Here is a 17,046-nt window from a genome sequence, read left to right as displayed (position 1 = left end):
AAGTATTAGATTAATACACTCAAATGACAAAAGGGAGTCCATGCATGTGTTTGTCATGTTAGGCACCACAGAAAAACCTGATAGAGAGATATCTTCGTCGCGACGATGTCGCATTGTGCATGTTTGATGATTTGCATATGAACAGGCGTCACGTGCATATGAATAAGCAACCGTGCATATGAATACACGTACTTTCTATTCATACCTTTGTTTATTCGTCCCGACGATAAGCGACGATAGAGAAAGGATTCCCTTTCACTAATCGTCGCTCTTCGTCCCGACTTACTAGCTATTTTCAAAGTTCGGCTTCTATTGTGCCTTGCGTTTCTTTTGTTAAAAACGTCGCATATCGTTCCCGACGAATCATTGTTCAACCGTCGGGAGACGTTCTGACTATATGGCTTCGTTTCAATGCCGTTCGTGTTCAAGTTTATGTTTTGTTCAGCTTTACTTGTCACAGCATAAAGCCTGTTATCCGTGTGATCTAAAACGTCGCATATCGTCCCGACGAATTACCATTACTGTACCACCGAAATTCCGTCTCTGTTCCATCGTCGAGCAACGTCCAAAACGCTTGGCTACAGCTAATCCGCTGGGTGATATGATTCGCAATGTCGAGTACGATAATGAATGGGAAGTTTTGTGTTTTCACGAGAGAAAAAAAAAATATTCTCGCTGCTATAGATAATTGTGAATAACAGGCTGACTTTCTGTCTTTTGTGCAAATGGTAGTTACGGCGATGTGAAAGGAGACTTGACCGCAGTCGATAGACATTGAATTTGTATTATCTTGTCTTTACGCGTAGGAAACACGGCGGAGAGATTTTGTCCGGTTTACAAACGAAAACTTGACCATCGTTGCAAAACTTATTTGATGGTCGCCGTTCGTTGTCAAACTCCGACAACTTCTGTCATATTTTTTTTTTTGCTGTAGAATACATTGATTTTTTTTTTTTTGTTATTTGACACAACATGGAATCAAATATTTGTATTTTAACAACGTGTTTACCTATTTATTCTGTTGCGGCATTTACTTCAACTGGTCGTCGGCCTTCGCGTGGTTGTAATCATTGTGTCGTCTTGTAAAATTTTAGAGCGGGCGGAGAGATTCTGTCCAGCGTTCAAACGGGAATTCGACTGCAGAACTTGTTTCAGCTGTCAATCCCTGCTGACTGTTCTCATTGTTTGTTATGCTAAAAAAAGGGATATTGATTTCATGTTGTCAACATACCAAAAATGTCAGCTGCATTCGCCTTTTAACCTTACTGTAAAGGCGGATTTTTTTTTCACCCACTTTGCGCAACCAGAAACTAGCGCAAAAAGAAAATTATGCGAATGTTTTCACTTGCCATTATGTTTCAGGAGATGATGTCTTGGTTTCGGTAAAATACGAAACTCTCTTTCACGGCCAAGTGCGAAGAATTGGTCACTAAGATGGTTGATGGTAGCTACGACGACTTGTAAGGAAACTTGACTGTTATTGAATTAATTGTTAAGCTTCAGGTGGAGAGATTTTGTCCGACTTCCAAACGGGAACTAGACTAACATTCTTATACTTATTTCAGCTGGTTGTCTTTCTTTGTTATACTCCGTTGACTTCTGTCATTTTTGTAGCTGCGTAGAATACATTGATTTCTGTGTTCTTTGACACATCATTGAATCAAATCTGTGTATTTTAATACCAGGTTTACCTTTTTACTTTGTTGCGGCGTTTACTTCAACTGGTCGTCGGCCTTCGTCATGGTTGCAATATAATTGTTAAAATTTATGTCGTCCTGTAAAATTTTAGAGCGGGAGGAGAGATTCCGTCCAGTTTTCGAACGGGAATTCGACTGAAGAACTTGTTTCAGCTGTCCATCCCGCTTTTGTCGATCCCTGTTAACTGTTCTTATTGATTTTTATTCTTAGAAAAAGAAACAAAACAAAGAAAAAATTAATTTCATGTTGTCAACATACCATAGAATGTCATCTGCGTTCGCCTTTTAACTTTACTGTAAAGGCGGATTTTTTTTTTCGCCCACTTTCCGCAACCAGAAACTAGCACCAAAGGAAAATAATGCAAATGTTTTCACTTGCCATTATGTTTCGGGAGATGATGTCTTCGGGAACACACACACACACATACAAAATAAACCACACACACACACACACACACACACACACACACACACACACACACACACGGAACTCTTTTTTTTCACGGCCGAGTGCGAAGAATTGGCCGCTATATAAGCCCCTTTTACACTTTCACGGATTGCATCACGGATGACCATGGATCGTCGGTCTGGGATCATCCGTACTATTTCCGGCATGACCGTGTTGACTTCGTGAAGTCATCCGACATTTAAATTTATCCTTGATCATCCGGCATGTCCGCCGAAAAAAAAAAAAAACAAAAAAAAAATGAGCTTGCTTAATTTTTCATCCCGGACATCACGGATGGAAATCAATACAAACTCTTCCTTGTCGGCACCGTCTACTCCGTGTTGCATCCGTATTCCTTCCTTGTAGGCACCGGCTACTCCATGTTGCCTCCGTGAAGACATCGGAACGTCCGTATTAGCATCGGCTCCATCCGGGATGAGAAATTCGTGTATATTTTGCCAATACAAGCTCAGAAAGTCAATGAAATTTGCTCACATCTTCACCCATCAGTACAGCCAATCGACTCCTCTAGTAGGTTTATATCGCATGAGAATCTTCAAGTGACCCACACACATCTTCTTGCTGTTTTTTTTTTTTTTTTTTTTGGGGGGGGGGTTGATTTGTCTTAGTTTGTTTTGCTTTGTTTATGTTGTTATGTTCCCGCAAAATGAGATTTTGCAACAAAGAGATATGCCTTTATGATGTCGACAAGCAGATGCGTATGTAATCTGCTGTAGATTTTCTGGTGTGCTTGTTACATATTACTTAGCTCTGGAAGCATGTCGCCCAAGAATGATAAAGTATCAAAAGAAAAAGCAAATGTAATGTGTCAACTTTTTGGGGATATTCGCGTAAACACCGCGAAGGGACCCAGTTGGGTCCGTGCTCTTCCTTGATATCCGTGTTAGCTCCGTATCGTTTCCGCTGTGGTCCGCGTTCATTCCTTGTCTGTCCGTGTAGGCACCGTACTTGTCCTTGTAGCTTCCGTACTTGTCCGTGTAGACAACCAGTTGGGACTGTATTCACACCGGCATTGAAAGGAAAATCGATATTTTGCATGCCGGAACACCACGGATGACGATCCGTGGTCATCCGTGAAGCAATCCGTGAAAGTGTAAAAAGGGGCTTGTGATGATATTAAAAGATGGTAGCTACGAGTTGTAAGGAAACTTGACTGTTAGTGATATAATATTGTTTGGCATCAGGTGGTGAGATTTTGTCCGACTTCCAAACGGGAACTAGACTAACATTCTAATACTTATTTCAGCTGGTCGTCGTTCTTTGTCAAACTCCGTTAACTTCTGTCATTTTTGTTGCTGTAGAATACATTGATATTTGTGTTCTTTGACACACCATTGAATCAAATCTTTGTATTTTAACACCGGGTTTGCCTTTTTATTCTGTTGCGGCATTTACTTCAACTGGTCGTCGGCCTTCGTGATAGTTGTAATATAATTGCTAAAATCTATGTCGTCCTGTAATACCTAAGAGCTGGAGGAGAGATTCTGTCCAGCTTTCAAACGGGAATTCGACTGCAGAACTTGTTTCAGCTGTCCTTTTCCGGCTGAGTGCGAAGAAATGGTCGCCAAGAAGGTTGATGGTAGCTACGACGAGTTGTAAAGAAACTTGACTGTTATTGATATAACAATATATTGTTAAGCTTCAGGTGGAGAGATTTCTCCGATTTCCAATGGTTTGTTTCATTTAACATATTAAAGATATTTTCTTTCAGTTACATGCATTCTATCAAACGTTGGGGTAAGTTTACAATTATGAATGAGTATCTTATGCTTTGAATTGCACCATGTGCCCTTTTCTATGCAAGAGCCAAATTTTCCTTTTCTTGAACTTGTTGGACACCTCAGTGTCTATATAGAATAGTTATTTCAGGCTAGAGAGGCGCATCAATTTTGAACTTTGTGTTTGAAAGGCTATTGTCATCTGAAAGACGACTTATAATGTCGCTCAAATCGACTGAATGGAGCAAGCCCTCTTACGATGCATGCTCGGATCTACAAAGACTTTATGGTCTAGTGCTCCGACATACCCAACAAAGAGACGGGACGAAAAGCATCGGTGTCTGTTTTCTCTGTTCTGTCCTCACCCTTTCCTCTATTCTTCTATCATCCCTCCTCTTCCATGATATCCCCGCCTATCATATAGGCTAACACTAGAGGCGCCTGCCCCCGGGAAAGGCCGAGACTTCACCGGCGTCGGCGGGCGGGTCCTCTACCTGCTTGCCGACGGGAACGGCGTAACCCTGCATGTCGGTGCAGGAGTATAGGCAGGCGATATCTTTTCTTAAAACGTGTCCCCTTTCTTTCTCTGTAAATATCTCGATTGTAAATATTGAGATATATATATATATATATATATATATATATATATATATATATATATATATATATGTATATATATATATATATATATATATATATATATATATTGTTATTATTATTATTATTATTATTATTATTATTATTATTATTATTATTATTATTATTATTATTATTATTATTATTATTATTATTATTATTATATTTTGTAAATAATTAGAAGTATAGTGTAGGTTTTTATAATCGAATTTAAGTGTATATTTAAATTGAATATATTTTTTGGAGTAAATTGCCCACCCGGCACACCCGGCACACCCGGCAGAGAGCTCCACAAAACTAAAAGAACAACATCAGCATCGGTGGTACACAGGATGTGGTTGCTTAGGCGACGCTTTCTATTGTCGGGATGGGGATGATGATGTAGGCGACGCTTTCTATTGTCCGGATGGGGATGAAGAAGGTTCTTTTATAACGTGAAACGTTCAGCGTAGCAAACTTAATCTCCTGAAAGTAGATAGCGGGAGTCCATTCAAAAAGAAACTGCCGCGTACTGTTGACGTGCTTGTACATTATACGAAAAAAGCTATTCTTGCTTGTTGTGATGACTACACGCTGGCACAGCGGTATTCACACTGTTGCTGATCACTTGATGATCTGGCAATTAACCTACATGTTGCATAATATTTTAAATGGGCCATTGGAAGTTTGACGGAAATTTGTATACATTGCTAACCATTCTCCTTTCGTCCGTGTATATGAATTCGTCAACATAGAATGAAATTTGAAGATTTGGCGCCTAATATATTTGAACCGAATTTTGGAATATGCTTCAGGTTCTCTTCCTGCAGATGTTAATCCCACAATCAAATTATAGGACAGTTAATCTTTCTGAAGCGGTGGACACACAAAATTGTCATGTCAGTGATCATCCTAAGAATGATGTGTAAAGAAGACGAAGTTTAACCTTGCCTTTCGTTTTGTATTGTTTTACCGCTTAAGTTGCAACATGCGAACACAAGGTTTTACTGTAAAACGAGGAATAATTGCGTGCATGATAATTTTGCAAATTTCCCGAGAACCAAGAGATTAGCATGCAAGTGGAAGTTCTTGCCTACACTATATGCATTGAATGCCAGCGACAATAAGCATAATTATTATTTATGCCACGGATACTTTAATGATATTAAGAATCGCAAATCTTCAGTATTGCAGGGATGAACCATAAAAATCAAGCATAATCATGACTGTTTTATGCCAAATAACATTGTTTTTTTTTCTTTTTTTTTGTTTGGGTGTTTTTTGGTTTTCCTCTTTTTTTTGGGGGGGGGGGGCGAGGGCGCCGTGGCACGGTGGATATTTAAGCTTCACGACTCCCAGTCGAAGGACCCGAGTTCAATTCCCTCCCCGCAGCGATTACATCCTATTCCGTCCTATAGCAACTCTATATACGATAATAATGTCAGGCGGGCCCTCTTATAGCTAGAGCACTGATAGCATTGAAGAGGCTACTCTAAATAGAGAAGAGTTTTTTGCAATTATCATCATTGTTATCGTTATTGTTATTATTATGATTATTGCGGGGTTGTTTTTTTTTGGGGGGGGGGAGGGTACTATTGCTACAATATCATTAGTCTTGCATGAATGCGGTTAGGATATGTTCTACCTCCTATCTCTTTGTAACATTCATCTATCATCTTCACAACAAATTTCAAGACATCATTATGTTTGTGTCATGGTACTGTAAAAGTGGATATTTTCGCGCGACTAATTTTTCGCGTTTGGCCGGGTAAGAAGAGATTCGCGTGTTTTTAATTCCGCGGAATAAAGACATCACGCACAGGAACATACAGCAAGCAAAAAATATTCACGTGCTTTTATTTTCACGCTAGTTTCTGGTTGCACGAAATTCGCGAAAATTTCAACACCGCGAAAATTTCCACTTTTACAGGTAGTAACTAGTTAGTAGGGATATTCATTTCACTTTGAAATACTGCGATAGTAATTGACATAATCAGACAATGATTATTTTTTTTTAGTATGACAGGAAGGGCTCATCGTGAATCCAAAACCCAAAGAGAAGTGCGATTTGAAATGGCTGAGATATAGGTGCCCGCCTTTTACAAGGATCGCTATGTTTCACTTTGTTTCTGGATATCTCTACCATTTCAGAACCGATCTTCACCAAATGAAATTTGATTTCCTGTCAGAATTGTATGCTCTTTAATATTTCTTTCTTTTCAAAGTACGTTTATCTGTAAAAAGGCTAATAGCTGAATCCTCATCTCAACCAATTATACTATTTCATGCTTAACACCTTGAATATGCTTCTCTGCCCCTCGAAAAAAAAAATAAGGACAGTTTATCAGCATGTAGCACATTGATTTGATGAAACTGCAATACTGAGGCTGTACTTTTTTTACATGTTTAGATTAGTTTCGTTTTGATAGCAGCGGAATAGTGTGCAATGAAAGCCGACTTATGGATGTTATCATAATAAGTTATCGAGTCTTATACGATACACTGTTACCTGTAATCTTTAATTATAATTTTGCGATTTTCGTCTTTTACGTTAAATTTCAGTATATATATTATGTATCAAAATGAACATGCGCCATTTTAGATATTGAATAGAGTTATTCTTGACTTTAGATATCAAATAGAGTTATTCTTGACAACGGTTTGTTACATTAAACATATTCAAAGTGCTTTTTTTCAGTACCATGCATTCTATCAAATGTCTAGTAAGTTTACAACTAAGAATTAGTATGCTTAGAATTGCACCATTGGCCCATTTTTATGCAAGAGCCAAATTTCCCTCTTTTTTTGTACGCGGTGGACACCTCAGTGTCTATATAGAATATGAGAATGATAGTTATTTCAGGCTAGAGGGGCGCATCAATTTTGAACTTTGTGTTTGAAAGGCTATTGTCATCTTAAAGACGACTAATGATGTCGCTCAAATCGACTGGAGCAAGCCCTCTTATGATTCATGCTCGGATCTATAAAGACTTTATGGTCTAGACATTCCCAGTAGTATACGCGAAAGAGACGGGACGAAAAGCATCGGTGGTACACAGGATGTGGTTGCTTAGGCGACGCTTTCTATTGTCGGGATGGGGATGAAGAAGGTTCTTTTATTATGTGAAACGTTAAGCGCGTGGTCATCTTAATCTCCTGAAAGTAGCTAGTACAATATAGGAGTCCATTCAAAAAGAAACTGCCGCGTACCATTGAATAATTGTATATCAGAGAGGCTTACAACCTGTTCTTTTCTCGGACGAAACGCTAAAGCAGTCCTGCTTAGCGACGGCGTTCACGCTCCATCTCACGCACTACCATGAGAAGGAATAGCGATACCACGCATGATACATGAAAACATGTTTAAAAGGCGAGAAAACTAACGAAGTTTAAAGTTGACTTCTCCTTCCTCTTTCAATGAAAACAGAATAATTGAATAGATCTATTGAAGTGGATTGTCACTGCTGCGAACGATCGCCATAGCATCGTTAGTCTTGCGAGCAAATCGAAATCCTAATACTTTTATTTTTGCCTGATAATATGAGTAGTAACCCTTTAAAGGACTCGTAAATTCGACGTTTCAAACAGTATAGTAAAACAATGAAATGTATTTCAAAAACATTTGGATGCGTTGGGTGTTAGCATTTAATAGCATCCATCTGCATTTTATTTTCCGTCCGTATTGCACACAGAAACGCAAGCAAACATTATACTGTGAATACGCTGTAAAGCATCGTATCATTATCAAAAGTGTATTCATTCTTCTTTTATTTTCAGCCTGCTTGAAGTAGTAGTCAAACCATGTGATCAGTTAGGCAGCCTATGTATAAAGATAGTCGTTACTCAATATTTGTAGATTTGTTACTGTGTGGTTACGATTACGAACGATGGTTATGAGTCCGAAACACTCGTTCATATTGAACTACATGTATAAAGGTCAAGGCTGTTTCGATAGTATAGCTCGCTACGAGTTCAAAACGCAATCGAAATCATCAGAATGCTATCATAGGCGGAAATTATAGCTGTGGAAAACTTGTATTAAATATAGGTCAATAAAGATTGCCATATCCAATCTCCGTAAAAAGTTTTGATTCATGCCATCCTCTGAGCATTTTGAGATATTTAGCTTGTGTTTTGATTATGTTACGATTTAGGTTTGAACTATGAAAATTGAAAGGTGTGGTTACCTCAACGATGTCGCAGTTCCATTAACCATGATGGGTAAAGGGAATTCATGACTTTATAAGACTAATCCTTGCTAAATTGAAGATCAATTCTTTAAACCATCACTTATGTCTTGTAAATAGATACGTCTGTAATCATAACCAAAATGCCTTAGGAGAAAAAAATCATCAAACGTTTATAAGCGTCATCCGACAAATTTACAATTGACAATGCAAATGTATGATTGCCCCATTTGCATGTAGCTGTAAGCTATCTTTACGTTGAAGTTAACTTCCCTCCTTGAGAAAAAGAAAAAAAAGTCGGGTTTTCGCTAGAGGTACTTATTAGGAAACGGTGTAAAAACAATTATCAAGAGCTAACCTATACAAACATGAAACAAACGCATATTCTGTTCGTTATATGCATGGATCTGTTTATTTGTTTGTTTGGTCATTATTTTAATGGCATTGATCTTGTTTTTTTTAATGGCATCGGTCTTGGTCGGGGGAAAGATAAAAAAAAAAATGTATCACTCTGTTATCAGATCAGGATGATTGCGAGAAGGGTGTACATGTATTCCCGCCTCTTTTATACAGGCAAACAGTAAAAACTTTGTATGCTATTATAAAAGCCTGGAGGTAAAAGGCAGTTTCAACGTTCAACTTATAGTAACCATAGTTTATCCAGGGCTCGACACTAACGGTGGCCCGGTGGCCCGGGGCCATCAAAAACGCACATCGGGCCACCAAAATTTCAGAAATGAAGACTTTGGTGGCCTGATCGTCCAACAAAAAAGGACGGATGTTTACCTTTGGGCCACCAAAAATAAAAGTTAGTGTGGAGCCCTGGTTTATAGGACATAAAGTAAGTTAGCGTCTCACTGACTGTGGTTCTTTTGTTTTGGCAAAACATGAACACAAAGGGGGTCTGAATTTTTTGTACATAGTACTTGTAGCAGACATTTATGCAGATTCTCCAACAGCATCGCTCCATTACGTCACTTCCTGCTATCAATGGCGAAGAAAGGATGATGGCTGCTTGATTATCCATTCCTTGAGATTGCAGGAAGCTCACCTTTCTTGTGTGTGTGTTTCGTTGTGTGTGGTTCTGTGGTACTCAGTTACAAGGCGTGAAGGTCCGAGTCTTTTCATTCTGATTACACATTTCAATACAGGCAACTGATTCGAGTTTCGCAAAGCTGTTGAGGCAAATTCTTTGCACACTTGACCTCTGAACTGTCAGGTACACGTACTACACGAAAAACATTCTTATTTAACAAACACATTTTGTGTAGCGACAAAGCTTTCTGTCATTTTCTCAAATAGGCCCTACTTCTAAAAGTGCTCAGATGAAGAGATTTCACAAAGAGAACACGAGTTAAAAATGGGCATCAGTTATTGTTCCGATTTCTCTCCCTGCCGGCAATAACTTATTCAATAAGTCTTCGGACTGGGAAAAGTACACATATATTCATTTGGCGAATTAGCGAATGAATTATTACACGAATTGTCTTTGCGAAAAGGAAATTAACCTTGTATATCTCCAAAGATAAACTTTGAACAGCCTGTCACATAGTAGGGAACAGCTGATTATTATCATTATTTGAATGAATTATCTATTGATGAAGCCAATAACCTTTGTAAATGTACACACGGAGAGCTGTCGTAAGTTCGCTATTTTGTGTTTTAGCTGTTATAAAATATCTCACATTATATATATATATATATATATACATATCGTACTTTGTGTCTACACTTTTCAAACGCCATTGTGCGTCATGCCAATCACCACTTCATGAAATGTGGTGCGTGTATATCGCCGATCAGAGTCTTGCTCAGCTCATCAGTATTGCGCAATTCTAAAGCCCTCGCCGCGGCACGCTCTATGCCTTTTGTCTTCAATGGGGTCAAGAGCAATGCTCATTAGCATCTTATGCTCTACAACGGAAGCGGAGTCTCGATCGGGCCAGCCTTTTGTCAAGGCCCTCTTGCTGTATGGTGAAGAAAGCCCAAATGTAGCTGAGTGGGGTTGCGCGCTGGCGCAGTCGGCTGGGCTCGCTTCGCTTGCCCATTACAGCGAGAGGGCCTTGACAAAAGGCTACGATCGGGCAAGAACAATAGGTGCAAAGCGCACCGTAAAGTCAATGCTTGGAAAAAAAAATGTAACGGAAAAAAAAAATGTCTCAAAGCAACCGTGATTTGGGACACTTTTACTAATTTTTCACACTGAAATTTTCTGAACAGATAAATAAAACACCAAAGAATCATTATCCGTCATTAAATAACTCCCCTATTTGACCCGAGTAGTGCATCCCCTTCATCTCTGGCTCAATACTGGAAAACTCCACGTGCGACATAGTACTCATTGTGAGAGAGCGCCACACCGAATAGACGTCACCTATTAGGTTGCAGCGTGAAAAGCTTAAACTTCTTTAGACGAGCATGGGATCATTTTCTTTCTTTCTTTCTTCCTTTCTTTCTTTCTTTCTTTCTTTCTTTCTTTCTTTCTGTCTGTCTGTCTGTCTGTCTTTCTTCCTTTCTTTCTTTCTTTCTTTCTTTCTTTCTTTCTTTCTTTCTCTACATAATATGTAAAATAAAGAGAATATGTCCGGAATCAAACACAAAATCCTTACGTTTTGTTTTCCCGTTACCCGACTATTGCAATAATGTCGAAAGATAACTTTACAACGAGAAATGACAGTGTTTGAGACAGAAAAAACAACAACAAAAAACGGGAAATAAAGATTTGTTGGATTTTTTTTTTCATCACTGGGTATACTGTTCCGTAGAATCTTTGGTTAGAGGGATTTAGCATTGCGTGCTGGCCAACGCGGCTCTAGCTGAAAGTCAGGGGATCGCGGTGATCGAACAGCAATTACTCGTTTACCTTCCTGTATATCAAAACGTCCTTTGAACTACTGCGTATTGAAAGTAACGTGTAAAGGATGGAGAAAAAGACAGTTTGTTTTGAACAAAACAAGCACAAGTGTGATGATGGCACAATACCAATATACACACTGTCTCGAATAAAGGGAATCAGGCGCTAGTGTAGGGCCTATTTTCATACCCATGGGGACTTATCAAATTAAACAAGTACCAACTTGCACCAAAATGACGAGAACGCTAAATATAGAATTTCCGATCACCTTCGTAAATTTGAACCGAACCCGTTATCGCGAATTACGGCAAATTGCATGACATCGATCAAAACAACTCGTGACTATATCTGTTCGATCTGAAATTGAAATTAGCCTCCTACACTCTTAAAAAGAAAAGGGTAAATCAACATTTAAAAGGGCTGAGGAGTGACAACGTTTTTAAGGTAATGTTGCATTCACCCTATCTATCCAGCTGAATCCAACGTTAGATGTGCTAGATACAGCTAGAAAAAGGGTGAATACAACATTTTGAAAACGCTGTCGCTCCTTGCCCCTTTTAAAACGCTGTTTTACCCTTTTCTTTTTAAGAGTGTAATGCTACGTGTTTTGGTTGAGCAACCGCCTCGACAGACCAACGGACATTAATATGCGCAATATGTAATCATACAGCCAACTTCACTTTCAGATTGTGTACGTGGGTGTCGTCGCAAAGCGAACAACTTCGGAGCTGTATTTCTTTATTTATTTATCTATCTTTTTATGGCATTCAGTTACATATATATACCATCCATTCAATCCTAGATTGGAACTACTTTCTCGATGTTTTCCTCTCTATCTGTCTTTCGGTATATGCAATGCTGAATTTCGTGTAGGGTATTTTCTGCTATTACTTTTCGAACAAGAATCTGCCTTAGGGCTGGGTTCCACTGCCGATCAAATCTGCATGTTATGATCTATAGTCCGACAGAGTGTTAAAAAATATCGTGTATAGGAGGAAGCCGAAACCAATGTCGATCAAGGTAGATCGATCACATCCAGATTGATTCCGATCGCGTCCTTGTCGAGAGAGATTTGATTGGCAGTGGGAATCCATCGTTCCCATACTTGACTTCATGTATAGTTGCTATTACAGGGCCTACAGTTCGGGACATAGAGTCAAACTTTCGTTTGATAGGCCTATACTGATGGTATTACGCGTGCATTGATACATAATAAAAGCATTTCCTTCCTTTGTACGTTAGCGTGGGGACGATTAGTGAAGTTCACCACGATAATAATGAAAGGCTTGACCGTCAAAAGAAAGATGACCCTTTCCCAGGAACAATGAAAGCAGTGTCCAGCTGTCTTGAAAGACACCATCCTGGCGGAACAATACAAGAAGAATCGTATAAGACACGCTGATTCAACAACACACACAACGAGACTCGTTTTAGACACAGCTCGCAGAGGGTGCGCTCGCTTGTGAGTTGGGGTATCCCTCTTGCCAACTAGCTAAGAAATCATGTAAGCCATTTTAATAGTGTAAAATTTGTATGAATTTTACATACTAATTTTGGTGCAAACACCACACATCACGAACAGCTTCTTAGTGTAACTGATTAGGCCTATGATAACACAAGCAGTTGTATGGGCATAGTATTCGCGCTGTTACGTCACTGATAGGCAATCGCGGGACGGATACACTGATTTGGTCTATCAACAAACATCAATTAGAAAAGCTATCTTTTTCGATTCTCTGATTAGATAGAATGATGTGGAATCGGGTTCTTTAGTGTGATCACTGTAAAGGTAAGATTATATGCCTAACTAAGACTTGACTCATTTCAAAAGAGCGCGTACCCTTATGTGATCCCCAAAATTCATAAAGAAAGGGGGAATGGAGTAGGGGATATAATAGGCTTTACCAAGCATGCCAAATGGAGCAGCATCGCGCTGTCGACGATGCTTTTAACACATGTCCGAAATCATTAATTTTCCTTCAAAATATATGCAGCTGAGAGTGATCAATTTCACTAACATAAAAGTCTTAATCTCATTTCGTTCTGTCCCTTCTTTTTCATTAATAGAAACCATAATGATGAACGAGGATTCAAATCCTTATAGGTTGTGGCATTTCTATTGCGTTTGACGGTTAAATTGCGGTATTGTGAAGGTTTCCAATTGACAGGACACATAATTCGCTGTAATTTAGATCAGCTGTAGAACGCGGGCATCCAATATTGATCATTATTTTAAGAAATATTTGTGAAAGATCGTGAAGATATCTTATACGATACTCAAATTTACATAATCATACTACCAAATACCCAACGTCGAAGAGCTCTGCAAACTTCATAGTTGTGTTGATGATATTAAGCGATGGTCTCGCGATAATCATTTGAAATTGAATTCTGATAAATCAGAATTGTCAGGCGGGCTAGTTTTCTCACAAAAATTTATCTCCCAGTCCGTCAGAGATCTAGGAGTTATGGTAGATAAGCATCAGAACTTTAAAAAACAACAACAAACGAACAAATGAAATAACACACACATTAAGAACTCATGTCGTTCTGCTGCTTCAGGGGTATTTGTAAAAATACATTGTTGATATCCGTAAGTTATCGGAGCAGTCTTCCACCGAACGTCTAATTCACGCATTTGTTACTTCTCATCTTGACTAATGCAATTTCCTTCTTGTTGGTCTCCCTGCTTCGAGTATTGCACCAAATTCAAAATTCAAAATACAGCTGCAAGGCTTGTAACCCTGACAAAAACATCTGACCAAATTACTCCAGTTATCCAATCCCTCCACTGGCTCCCCATACATCAACGTATCACCTTTAAAATCATCCTTATTGTTTACAAGATAAATATTATGGATTAATCTTACCTCCCTTCCGCTCCTCCACTTCAGCCTGTTCTCTCTCTTCTCTCCAATTATCACGTGGTCCCGCACATACCCGCTATGGTAATATATGACCTTTTCTGTATTTCCCCACCCCTTTGGAATAAACTCCCTCTCTATATTCGTATAGCTGAAAGTGTTGATATGTTCAAATCATTGTTGAAAACTTGTCTGCTTACTCAATCCTAATCTTGTTGTTGTTGTTGTTGTTGCTGTTATGTACATAATGCTGTATCTTAATTATACCTCAATATTTTTAATGTATATATCGGGCATCCTTTCTCTTTATAAGATTATTGGTGCTGTTCGTTATTTCCAGGTTCGCTATTCCGAAGGGTCATTAATCTGAAACGCACAAATTTCCTATACGGAGGTTCGTTAATCCGAAAATGAAAAAGGGTTCGTTAATCCGAACATTGCGTTATTCCGACGGTTCGTTATTCCGGAGATTCGTTAGATTGAAAATGAAATTCGGAATAACGAAGCTTCGGAAAAACGAATCTTCGGACTAAAGAGTCTTGTGAATAACGAACCTTCGGAATAATGAGCTGTTACCAAGATTATTGGGCATTGGCAGGTTGATGTGCGATGCGTTGTAATGTGCTGGATTGTAAGCAAAAGTAAATATGTTATTTTTTCTTAATTGATCAACTTCATGTACATTAAAGTGTAGAGAGTATACGCCTACGCATGATCATCTTGATCTCAGTGGCCTCAAAATATAATTTAGAAGACATCCCAGTGCAGCTGTAACAAATCTGTTAATCCAAAAATTACACGAAGGTTCGTCATTCAAAAAGGCGAATTATCTATCTATGCCGAAAAATAAACGTATGGCTCATCCTGCATGATTTAGAAAATGAAATAAAGTCTCATCCACAGTTACAAAATAAGGAGATGCAGTTGAAAATAAAACAAAATGACCGGATTTCACAGCACACTCACCCGAAAGAGGAATACGTATTACACACGAAACCGCTTTCATCAATATTGGAGCATTGTACTATACATGGTGAATGTATGCTTTGCGTAAATCCAGTTTCCGAACACAAAAGCTATACTCTTGATAGCTTAGTCAGGGGAGCACAATTGACTGAAAAAAAAATAATATCAATGAGATACTTCAACAGACTAAATAGAGAAATCACAGGCCTGCTTCTTAACTCTTTATGTGCCATGGTGGAAACACCCTGTGTGCCACGTTATTCTGAGACACGAAGGTAGTCATGCTTTGAGAAAGAATTCTGTTTTTTCAATTTGTATAACTTCTACAAATTTCTGTTAAGATGGGCGTAATAGTAGGCAAAGTTAAAGAGGAATGCCAAGCTTTGTTTCGATATAAATTGTATGCCGACTCTATTTTCAATTTTTTTTTAATGACCAGTTGCTACATTACTATAAAGGCATGACTTTTGCACATTAAATCGTGACAGAAACATAGAATGTACGAGTAAATCTAGTTGGGAACATCGCTTGATAGTCGTTCACCACATAGAATGCAAGTATGTTAGTATGAGAGGAACAAAAGCACGAGAAAACGCTTTCATTGTGCCGCGGGATTAGCAGTAATTAGCGGTTTATTGATCCGTCTTGGCGGCTTTGTTTGTTGAGCAGAATATGCGAAGTTGGCACGCCGTCGACTGAGTCGGAGGTGCGAACGTGGCACATAAAGAGTTAAAGAGTTAGTATTAATATTATACACTTGATTTATTTAGTGCTCCACTGTGAATCGAGCGTAAAAATACAGTTTTGGTTATTGCTGAAAGCAAAACAGAAGAACACTTCGAATCGCAGCGTTTATGATTATATCATGCTTTACTTTAATGTAGCTTGTAGATACATGCATAGTACTTCCCGTGTCCGAGGCACTCGGATAGAGGTCATGAACTTCATGTCCAGTTTTATCATTTTTAGTATGTCAGTGTAGTTCATTCTTTTAATGCTAGATTTCATCACCCCCCCCCCCCCCCATGCTGAGTCTGATATATCAATACCCGCCTTCACGATGTGCAAAATAGCGCGTTACTGAACATGCTCCAATACTCGAGGTTTTTTTTCCAACTTCTCAGACAAAAGAGCGTGCACGCGAGGATTGTACACTTTTTGGTTCAGACGCTCCAGCCACCCTCGGAAAGTTGAGGTTTTTTTTTTTTTTTTTGCTTTTTTTGCAACCGTTCACACGTACAGAAATTAACCCGCTAATTGCCAATCGATGAAACTATTGTTCTTGTGCCTCACAGTGGTGTGGTGCACGCTGTTGTTAATGATGAGAATAAAAGAACTCAATCAAGTTTCTAAACCCGACCGTTCAAGTACTGCCGGGGCGAATACCGCGCTCATTCAGAAATATCAGCAAGATTTCTGAGGTTATGCATCGCGCTACTGGTTCGCACTAATTTTCTGTGTGTGTGTGTGTGTGTGTGTGTGTGTGTGTGTGTGTGTCCACATGTGCAAAAGACTGGAGTTTGCTAAAGGGTAACAAAAATTGAGTTCTGTAACATGCTAATTTGTGTACGTGTGAATCCCCTATTACAGGTATGTTGTAAGACTTTTGTTGGACTTTCCTACAAAAGGAGGTTTGATTCTAGCCTGCTCTCTTGCTGTGTTCTATCATTTATTTT

At 38.9% G+C, this 17,046-nt stretch overlaps 1 protein-coding gene across 1 annotated transcript in view; it reads left to right on the top strand.

Annotated features, from left to right (window-relative positions):
• LOC140243163 (probable ATP-dependent RNA helicase DDX10) overlaps nt 1-17,046 on the top strand; it is a 39,697-nt gene that overhangs the window by 17,006 nt on the left and 5,645 nt on the right. The window lies entirely within an intron of this gene.

Source organism: Diadema setosum, chromosome 19 (genome assembly GCF_964275005.1).
Source record: "Diadema setosum chromosome 19, eeDiaSeto1, whole genome shotgun sequence".
Taxonomy (NCBI): domain Eukaryota; kingdom Metazoa; phylum Echinodermata; class Echinoidea; order Diadematoida; family Diadematidae; genus Diadema; species Diadema setosum.
The sequence above is the reverse complement of the archived record's forward strand: the minus strand, read 5'-3'. Positions and strand labels throughout refer to the sequence as shown.